A 10,588-nucleotide genomic window follows, 5' to 3' on the forward strand; every position below is an offset into this window, starting at 1 on the left:
GTAAGAATATTTTTCCTTTCAGAAAGAAGATAAGAACAAGAGGCTCACCACGGTGGTGCCGGCGATGAGCTCGGCGCGGGTGATCGACGGCGGTGAAGACGGGGACGGGGCGTGACGGACCGCTAAACCTAGACAAATATTAAGGAAAATGGAGTTTGGAGGTCGAGTTTGGAGAGGAGAAAGCTTAAGTAGTGTGGCTCGGGCATTCCATCGAACACCTTGTGTGCATAGGAGGTGAGCTAGAGCACCACCAAGCCCTCTCCCCCTCGGCCAGAAAAAAACAGAGCAGTGTGCTCTGCTCTTACGCGAGGGGGTATATATAGGCACCTCATTGGTCCCGGTTGGTGGCATGAACCGGGACTAAAGGGGAGCCTTTGGTCCTGGTTCAAGCCACCAACCGGGACCAATGGTGATGGGCCAGGAGCGAGGCCCATTGGTCCCGGTTCGTCCCACCAACCGGGACCAAAAGGTCCAGATGAACCGGGACCAATGGCCCACGTGGCCCGGCCGCCCCCTTGGTCTCACGAACCGGGTCCAATGCCCCCATTGGTCCCGGTTCTGGACTGAACCGGGACTAATGGGCTGACCCGGCCTGGACCAAAGCCCTGTTTTCTACTAGTGCGTAGATGTTGGCGCGGTGGTCGGACAAGTCACACAGCCAGCGGCCGGCGGACCTAGAATAACAGGCTTGGGGGGTGCCATGGTTCAAAGTTTACACTAAACACTATTATAATCTCAACAATAGTCTTAAACTAGCAACAACTTAACAAACATTTAGTGTTATATATAGTAAAATTTATTTTATAGTTTTGGAGGGGTGCCATGGCACCCACAACACCCCCACTAGATCCGCCCTGCGCACAGCGGGGGCAGCGGCATCTGCTCGATGATCGCCGACGTCTGCTGCTGTCCCGTCGTGGCCCGTGGCCTGCTCGGCCTGGAGCTTCATCATCCGGCCACCGACTTGTTGCGTCTCCTTCTCTGAAAACAGACCCGAAGTGTTGGGGATCGTGGCAGAAATTTAAAATTTTCTACGCATCACCAAGATCAATCTATGGAGTAATCTAGCAACGAGGGGAAGGGGAGTGCATCTACATACCCTTGTAGATCACTAAGCGGAAGCGTTGCAAGAACGCGGATGAAGGAGTCGTACTCGTAGCGATTCAGATCGCGGTTGATTCCGATCTAAGCGCCGAACAACGGCGCCTCCGCGTTCAACACACGTGCAGCCCGGTGACGTCTCCTACGCCTTGATCCAGCAAGGGGAGAAGGAGAGGTTGGGGAAGACTCCATCCAGCAGCAGCACGACGGCATGGTGGTGGTGGAGGAGCGCGGGACTCCAGCAGGGCTTCGCCAAGCACTATGAGAGATGAGGAGAGAGAGGGGTAGGGCTGCGCCAACAGGAAGATCGAATCGTGTCTGTTGCAGCCCCAATACCTCAACTATATATAGGGGAAGGGGAGGGGCTGCGCCCCCATCTAGGGTTCCCTCCCTAGGGGTGGCGGCAGCCCCAAAACCCATCTAGGGTTGTGGCCAAGGGGGGGAGAGAGGGAGGCGCACCTGGGGTGGGCCTTAGGGCCCATCTGCCCTAGGGTTTGCCCCCTCCCCTCTAGGAGGCGCCTTGGGCCTTGGTGGGAGGCGCCCCAGCCCACCTAGGGGCTGGTCCCTTCCCACTATTGGCCCATGTAGGCCTCCGGGGCCCGCGTCCCCTCCCGGTGGACCCCCGGCCCCCTCCGGTGGTCCTGGTACACTACCGGTGATGCCCGGAACACTTCTGGTGGCCAAAACCATACTTCCTATATATCAATCTTTACCTCCGGACCATTCCGGAACTCCTCGTGACGTCCGGGATCTCATCCGGGACTCCGAACAACATTCGGTAACCGCGTACATACTTTCCCTATAACCCTAGCGTCATCGAACCTTAAGTGTGTAGACCCTACGGGTTCGGGAGTCATGCAGACATGGCCGAGACAACTCTCCGGTCAATAATCAACAGCGGGATCTGGATACCCATGTTGGCTCCCACATGCTCCACGATGATCTCATCGGATGAACCACGATGTCAAGGATTCAATCAATCCCGTATGCAATTCCCTTTGTCTATCGGTACGATACTTGCCCGAGATTCGATCGTCGGTATCCCGATACCTTGTTCAATCTCGTTACCAGCAAGTCTCTTTACTCGTTCCGTAACACATCATCCCGTGATCAACTCCTTGGTCACATTATGCATATTATGATAATGTCCTACCGAGTGGGCCCAGAGATACCTCTCCGTTACACGGAGTGACAAATCCCAGTCTCGATTCGTGCCAACCCAACAGACACTTTCAGAGATACCCGTAGTGTACCTTTATAGCCACCCAGTTACTTGTGACGTTTGGCACACCCAGAGCACTCCTACGGTATCCGGGAGTTGCACAATCTCATGGTCTAAGGAAATGATACTTGATATTAGAAAAGCTTTAGCATACGAACTACACGATCTTTGTGCTAGGCTTAGGATTGGGTCTTGTGCATCACATCATTCTCCTAATGATGTGATTCCGTTATCAACGACATCCAATGTCCATGGTCAGGAAATCGTAACCATCTATTGATCAACGAGCTAGTCAACTAGAGGCTTACTAGGGACATGGTGTTGTCTATGTATCCACACATGTATCTAAGTTTCCTATCAATACAATTCTAGCATGAATAATAAACGATTATCATGAATAAGGAAATATAATAATAACCAATTTATTGTTGCCTCTAGGGCATATTTCCAACACGAAGGGACCTGGAGAGATCTGGTCGGCTTGGCCGAAGCTGACAAGGTCTGGTCGGCTTCGCCGTAGCCGACAACAAGATTGTGAGAATCGCGATTCTGAATCGGATCGGAGCTCCAATGACAGGATCGTAAATAGTAGAATCTTCACTATTAGAATCGTGAAAACGTAGATTCTATGAATCAAAATCGTAGAATCAGAGGGATTAGTTTGGATCGTAAAGTCATAGAATCATACAATAGAATTGCGATTCTGACAACCTTGGCCGATAGGTTTCTATCGGCGCCGGCAACACCGAGCCCGTATTATTTTAGCAATTTCCCCAAAACTACATAATATTATTTCTGGAAATTAATAAAAAAATTATTTTTTAAAAAAATTAGCCAGGAAGGGTGCTAAAATGTGATTACGATGACATGACACCGATCCCCAACCTAATCAATCATCGATCGTCGTTGTCCCTGGTCGATCATCTATCTCTCCTACGACTTGTCTTCCTCTCACCAATCATACCGATCCAAAAGCTTGCTGTCCCACAATGTATACTCTGATCTCATTGATTAATCCCGTGTTAGGACTACTAATTTGCTTCCCGTGTTAGCAACAACCAAACGGCAGAAGCTACAAAGTATACAATGCCGATCGAGATCGATGCCGCCATGGCAACCACCGGCGATGGAGTTTGGTTCGCACACGCCACACCGTGTCGTTTTCAGCTGCACTTTGCGCACGCCATGGCAACCACTGCCGTACATGCATGCATGTCTGCTAGGAGCCTAGAAGACGCAAACGAGAGAGCGACGGCCTACTATATTGCACCTTCCAGTTCAGACTTTTCCAGTGTAGTGTATGTATGTATACTCCAATTTAAAATTGGTAGACTATTTGAATATATATATATCTACGACGTACAAGTAGAATATATGACAGGTAGCTCTAGATAAACTAATCTCGAAATTACAGCTAGCTGGAGATTATATATAAGCCACGGCTGGGTGACGCGCACGGAGTATGTTGTAGGTAGAACATGCGTGCATGTTTCATGTGCATGCGCATGTGCAAAGCGGAGAAGACCGCGCGCCCACGTGGGGGCGCATATGTACGTGTTGAATGGGTCATATATTCAGGGTGTTGCCAAATTGAATGAAAAAGAAAAAAATAATGAACTCGTGCACCTAGCTATTACACTAGAAATTTACTATTTGGACAGTTTTTATGAAATGCCCTTTTGTAATTTTGGAATATAAAAATTGCGCATGTATGTTTGAAGCGTGAAAATGCGCACGCAATCGAACTGGTCCCGGTCCATCAGTTGACAATCCGGTTTGAAACAAGATTTGGCAGCTTGAGGCCCCACGGAAATTACGAATATTTTGCTGAAGAAGTTTGAATGGAGTGGTCCCAGTCCGATCAATCCTAGCGAACAGACATATCCCAACATCCGGCTAGTGTCCGGTCTCTTAGCGAGGAGCCGAAGATATCCGTCATCTTCTGTTTCTATGTAAACCAGCTGTTGAGATATGGCAAAGACTAGGTATATACAACCTGATGCATGGTTGATGCACTAGTGATTGAACGATCAGGTTCGGCCATTCTGGAATATCTCTTGACGTCCACTTCAGGTTCACTACCGCATGCTTCTAGTGTTGAGATCAGAGAAGCAATTGCTACTGCAGGTTGGTACATCATTAATGAGAGAGGGTACAACCAGCGGGGAAGTGTGCTGCATCTATTATTTTGATTGCTGCAAATGCCACACAGAAAGTTTCTTTGTTGCCGGATGTGGAGAAGAGATGGACCAAGCCTGAACTACGTTTTGCGAAGCTGAATGTAGATGGTGCGTATCATGCAGACGAAGGAGTTGGAGCTTCAGCGGCTATATTACGTGACATCAAGGGTAATTTCATTGATGCATCATGCATATACTACCCTATAGTTGCTAATGTTATTACATCTGAAGATGTGGCAATGAGGGATGGTCTAGCCTTTGCTAACACCATGGGATTTCATGCTATTGAAGCGGAATCAGATTCTTTGGAGATAATCAATTTTTGCACTAGACATGATCATTGGTGAGATGCTGCAACAACAGTATATGCAGAAATCTTGGACTTGGCTACGGATATGGGAAAGGTCAATTTTAATAGTGTTGCTCATGAGTTAGCTCAATTTAGTTTCCATAATAAACTTTCTAGTATTTGGGGTGGTGATCCTTCTAGTTGCCTCCTTAGTAAACTAGCCGATGATGTAAACATTTTGTTGAGTTAATAAAGCTAGTCATGATTGTCTTCTTTAAAAAAACTGAAAATTCACGGAGCATAATATTTTTTTCGAAACGGAGGCAAAAGATTTGCCTCATCGATTAATTAAGGAGAAGAGAGTTGCCCAGTTAATTAATGGAAAACCGGGCGAAAACCAATACAAACCTATCACATGAGGACTACTCACATAACATGTAACCCCATAAGCACAATCAGCCAGACAATCATACCGAACACATAACGACCACCAACCTCCACAAAGCTACATCGCATAGACACCCCCAACGAGAGTACCTCGGCCGGAGACCACGAGCACCACCAAGACCACAGAGACAAGTCAGGCCATATGGACAACTGAAGAGACTGATGACCATACATCAAGCAGCTGCAGACGCCTTTCCTGCGCCACCACTCTTCTTACTTTTGCTCTTGATAAGAGCCTCCTCCACAATCGCCTTGCCGGATCCAGGACAAGCCGCCTCCAAACGCTTGAGCAAGCTATGAACCTCTAAATCGAAGAGAATCTCATCGACCTTGTCACGCACAGACACCTTCCCGACGGCCACCTGCGAGTGGGTGACCACAACGTCGGAACCTCCGCGGTCCACAAAGGCGAGCGGCTGGCTGGGCTCCCAAGAGTCAGGCGCCAACATACAGACCGCATCAACATTATCAGCCACAGAAACCACCCGCATGACAACATCGCCCACGGGAACCACTGACACTGACTCAGGCACCTCCAGTTGCTCACATGACAGAGGCGAAACATACCCCTCACATGAGGTCACCGAAGAGTCCACCTCCACGCGCTCACAAACAAAGGCGAAACAGGGCACAAACATAGCTCTTGTAGGTCGGGCATGATCTACAGAACTGGAGCCTCAGGCACGGCGATGGGCTCACCCTCACTAGTACGCAACACAGGAGACAAGGTCAATGGTGCTGATGAGATATCTCCAACACGAGGAGAGAAACACCCATATAGCTCTTGGCTCCCTTCCTTCGTGGAGGCAACACCGACCACACCAGGAGGGCATGACGTCAGAGCGGTCGGCAACACAGTCGACACAAGGGTGAGCTTTCCCAAAGCAGCCTCTGCTCTCTCCAAAAAGCTCTCAGCCTGTGCCATCCAACCCTGCAGCAGCACAGTCTGATCAGCCAGAGCAGCTTGCAACATCACGTCAGGCTGGGTTGTCGAGCCAACAGTAGCAGAGACGACAGACGCCCAAGACCCATGAGGAAGCACCTTAGATGGGAGCGTGGATTTCATCGGACTCTCACATGAAGCTGAAGCAGGACGATGGACGGTACCAACTAATGGCTGCACAGCAAGGCAAGACAACGAGCTTAGAGGACGGCATGGATTGCGGCATCCGCGTGCACGGTGACCATTCTCCAAACAACGGGAGCATCGAAATGGATCTCTCCACTCAGCCGCACGGTGCCCACAAGCGAGGCATCTACAACATCGACCATGCATCCAAGCAGGGATGGGGCGAGGAGCCACTGCCAGGGCCGGCAACATTGGACGACGCGGACCACGCCGGGGCAACACCTCTTGCCATCTTCTGCACACCTCCGGCACACGTCCCACACCCGACTGGGCAACGGTCAGGCCCAAGCCATTGGCAGCGAGCTGTGTTGTAGGGACCAGGGTGGAGTCGAAGACCATGGAGGCATCTTGTGGCACCAGTTCTTCTTCGTCCTCCTCCTCTTTGTCATTGGCAGTAGAACCCCACGTGCCCACACCATTAGGCGCCGGCTCCTGGGCATCAAGTGCCGTGACGCCAAGCAGGGGCTCGCCACATGCTGCAGAAACCCAGTCCGCAGGAGCTCCAGAGGTGCCTGATCTGGCCCCGGCAGGATGCAGGCGCCGCCGCCGGGGACGACGGCAGCTGGCCGGGGGAGCCACCGGCAATGGGAGCAGAGGTAGCGCCGGTGCCGGCCCTCCGCCCACCTATGGACGAGTCGGCCTTGCGGGAGGCCAGCGTAGCCGCGGCCAGCTTCGCGGCAGAGACGATGGGCGAGGTCGGAGTAGCGGCCGACATAGGGAGCCTCGCGGACGCGGAAGCTGGCAATTTGCCTAGGGGCACCTCAGGCACCATCACGGATCCCCCACCAACCTGGACAGGGCGGCCCAGCATCGGCTGCGGCAGCGCAGACAGGAGCTCCCAATCCAGATCGGATCGAGCAGCGGACGGAGGCGCCGGCAGGACGACGCACGCCGTGCAGCTAGCAGGCAGCTCGGCGGGAGGCGGCGGAAGCTTGCCGGCCGGGACAGGGGGCGGCGACGGGGAGGCCGACGGAGCTGCTGGTGTTGAGGACGAAAGGGACAGCGCGAGGTTGCGGGGCCACATCTTGCACACCTGCTCGTCCTTGCGGGAGGGAGAGGAAGAGCAGCTGGCGTGGAGGCCGGATTCGGGCGTGGCGGGAGCGGGGGTGGTCGGGGCGAAGAGATCCGGCCGCCGGCGGCGGCCGCATGCTCACGCGGCCATGAGCGCGGACGCGAGATTCACTTCTCGCTCCCGCTCGTGCATCTTTTCATTCGCACGGAGCATAATATAACTCATGAGCGTAATATAACTCACGACACAATCTTGTAAAATACCGCTCGCATATTTGCATGTTCCTAGAGTACTACTGGAGTACTTTACAAGTAGTACTACTAGCTAATAACTGTTCAATCATAAGCAGCTACTCCTATTCATCAAAGGTGGGGGCTGAGGGTCGGCAAGCTGTAGGTCACGCATGTAAGCAACCCAACGGCCCCAACCTACCAAAGATCATGCAACGTCGACATCTGTCTACAGATTATGTGGACATATAAAATGCAGTCACCTCACCTCCAACCTAGTGTGCAATAGTGATGACTTTTGATTTGGAGATCAAATACTGATGCGATTTGTAGCATGGGAAAAAAATCCTACCGCATAGCGAACAGGTGAGGGGTTTTGCTGGAACGGGACCCGGCCCTCCCGCGAGCGACTGGGAGGCAACCCTAGCCGCCACCGCCGGTCCTCCCCAACCCCCGTCTCCTCCCTCGCCGTCGTCGGAGGGCGCAGCCGGGCGAAGCCCGTGCAGCGCCGCCGGCGGCGGGGCCCCTTCTCCTTCCTTCTTGGTGGTGGCACGACACTACTCGTGGGGCGCGGCGGCGTGGTACTGGTGTCTCGCCGCAGTCGCGGCTGGCCTCGGCGGCCGTGCGGACGGCTGCGTGGCGGTGGGGCACGCCCGTACTGGTGGCGGTTGTGCAGCGGGGTTCCGATCTGGCTGCGTCATCCCAAACCTACCCTAACTATCATCGAACCTTAAGTGTGTCATCCTACGATTCGGCGATATGCATACATGACCGACACACCTCTCCGATTAATAATAATTAGCGAGATCTGGATACCGAAATGACTCCTACACATTCCATCAATATCACATGATCACTTGAACCATAGACGTTGTATCCCCTCCCTTTGTCTCGCGATACTTTACTTGTCCGAGATAAGATCGTCGGTATCACTATACCTAATTCGATCTTGTTACCGACAAGCATTCTTTACTCGTTTCACAATATGACATTGAAAGTGCAACTATCCCTAGGTGGTTTTGATAATTCCTAACAACATATAGCTCATTGAGCTAATGCTATTTCAAGATTAATATCTCAGGAAAGCTCAATGATTGGCACGGCATGGATGAGAAAAGTGGACCCCTCAAAATGCTAAGGACAAAAGATTGGCTCAAGCTCAAATCTCAAGACTGTACATTTTCTATTTTAGTGATCCAAGATCACATTGAGTCTATAGGAAAAGCCAATACTATCAAGGAGGGATGATGTGTTGCTTAATGAGGTCTTTCTCAAAATGCTTAGTGATATGCTCCAAAACCCTCAACTACTTTCTCACATCCACATATGACCTAAACCAAAAGTCAAACTCGGCCCCACCGATTCTTTCTATCCAGCACCACCGAGTTTCAAATGTCATAGCCACTGCCACAAACCCTAGGCAAATCGGTCTCACTGATAGGGATCTCGGTCTCACCGAGATGGGATTGTAATCTCTCTGTTTCCCTTCATAACGTTTCGGTCTCACCGAGATGAACGATCGGTCCCACCGAGATTGCAATGTAAACTCTCTGTTTTCCCTTCGTAACGTTTCGGTCTCACCAAAATGAGTGATCGGTCCCACCGAGTTTACCTGACCAACTCTCTGGTTAGATTATTACCAAAATCGGTCTCACCGAGTTTGTGTAATCGGTCTCACCGAGATTACATTATGCCCTAACCCTAATCATATCGGTCCTATCGAGTTGCATGTCGGTCCCACCAAAAACCCTAAGGTCACTAGCTTTGCTAAATCGGTCAGACCGAGTTTAACCATTCGGTCCCACCGAGTTTGGGAAGTTATGTGTAACGATTAGATTTTGTGTGGAGGCTATAAATACCCCTCCACCTCCTCTTCATTCATGGAGAGAGCCATCAGAATAAACCTACACTTCCAACCTATATTTTCTGAGAGAGAACCACCTACACTTGTGTTGAGACCAAGATATTCCATTCCTACCATATGAATCTTGATCTCTAGCCTTCCCCAAGTTTCTTTCCACTCAAATCTTCTTTCCACCAAATCCATATACTTTGAGAGAGAGAGTTGAGTATTGGGGAGACTATCATTTGAAGCACAAGAGTAAGGAGTTCATCATCAACACACCATTTGTTACTTCTTGGAGAGTGGTGTTTCCTAGATTGGCTAGGTGTCACTTGGGAGCCTCCGACAAGATTGTGGAGTTGAACCAAGGAGTTTGTAAGGGCAAGGAGATCGCCTACTTCATGAAGATCTACCGCTAGTGAGGCAAGTCCTTCGTGGGCGATGGCCATGGTGGGATAGACAAGGTTGCTTCTTCGTAGACCCTTCGTGGTGGAGCCCTCCGTGGACTCGCGCAACCGTTACCCTTCGTGGGTTGAAGTGTCCATAATGTGGATGTACGATAGCACCACCTATCGGAACCACGACAAAACATCCGTGTCTCCAATTGCGTTTGAATCCTCCAAACCCTTCCCTTTACATTCTTGCAAGTTGCATGCTTTACTTTCCGCTGCTCATATACTCTTTGCATGCTTGCTTGAATTGTGTTAAGATTGCTTGACTTGTTCAAAGTTGCTAAAATCTGCCAAGAACTAAAATTGGGAAAAGGCTAGATTTTTATTTGGTCAAGTAGTCTAATCACCCCCCCCTCTAGACATACTTTCGATCCTACAAGTGGTACCAGAGATTTGGTCTCCATTTGCCTTGATTTTCATAGCTTTTGGAAGTCATAGCTTTGGTTTCATAACCTAGGAGAGTATGGCGTCTAGCGAGGAAAATTACCACCGTAGAGGTCCTTACTTTGATGGTACTAATTTTGCTAGTTGGAAGCATAAGATGAAAATGCATATTCTTGGACATAACCTCGCCGTTTGGGCTATTGTGTGTGTTGGATTGCAAGGTGAATTCTTTGATGGGAAAGAACCGAATCGTGAAGCTACCGCGGAAGAGTTGAAGATGCTGCAATACAATGCTCAAG

The 10,588-nt window shown here is 50.6% G+C and overlaps 1 pseudogene; it reads right to left on the minus strand.

The window, feature by feature from the left end:
• Positions 1–5,412: 5,412 nt before the first annotated feature.
• On the minus strand, positions 5,413–6,707 carry LOC147991942 (uncharacterized; annotated as a pseudogene).
• Positions 6,708–10,588: the final 3,881 nt, after the last annotated feature.

Source organism: Triticum urartu, chromosome 1A (genome assembly GCF_056163025.1).
Source record: "Triticum urartu cultivar PI428250 chromosome 1A, HENAU_Tu73, whole genome shotgun sequence".
Classification (NCBI taxonomy): Eukaryota; Viridiplantae; Streptophyta; class Magnoliopsida; order Poales; family Poaceae; genus Triticum; species Triticum urartu.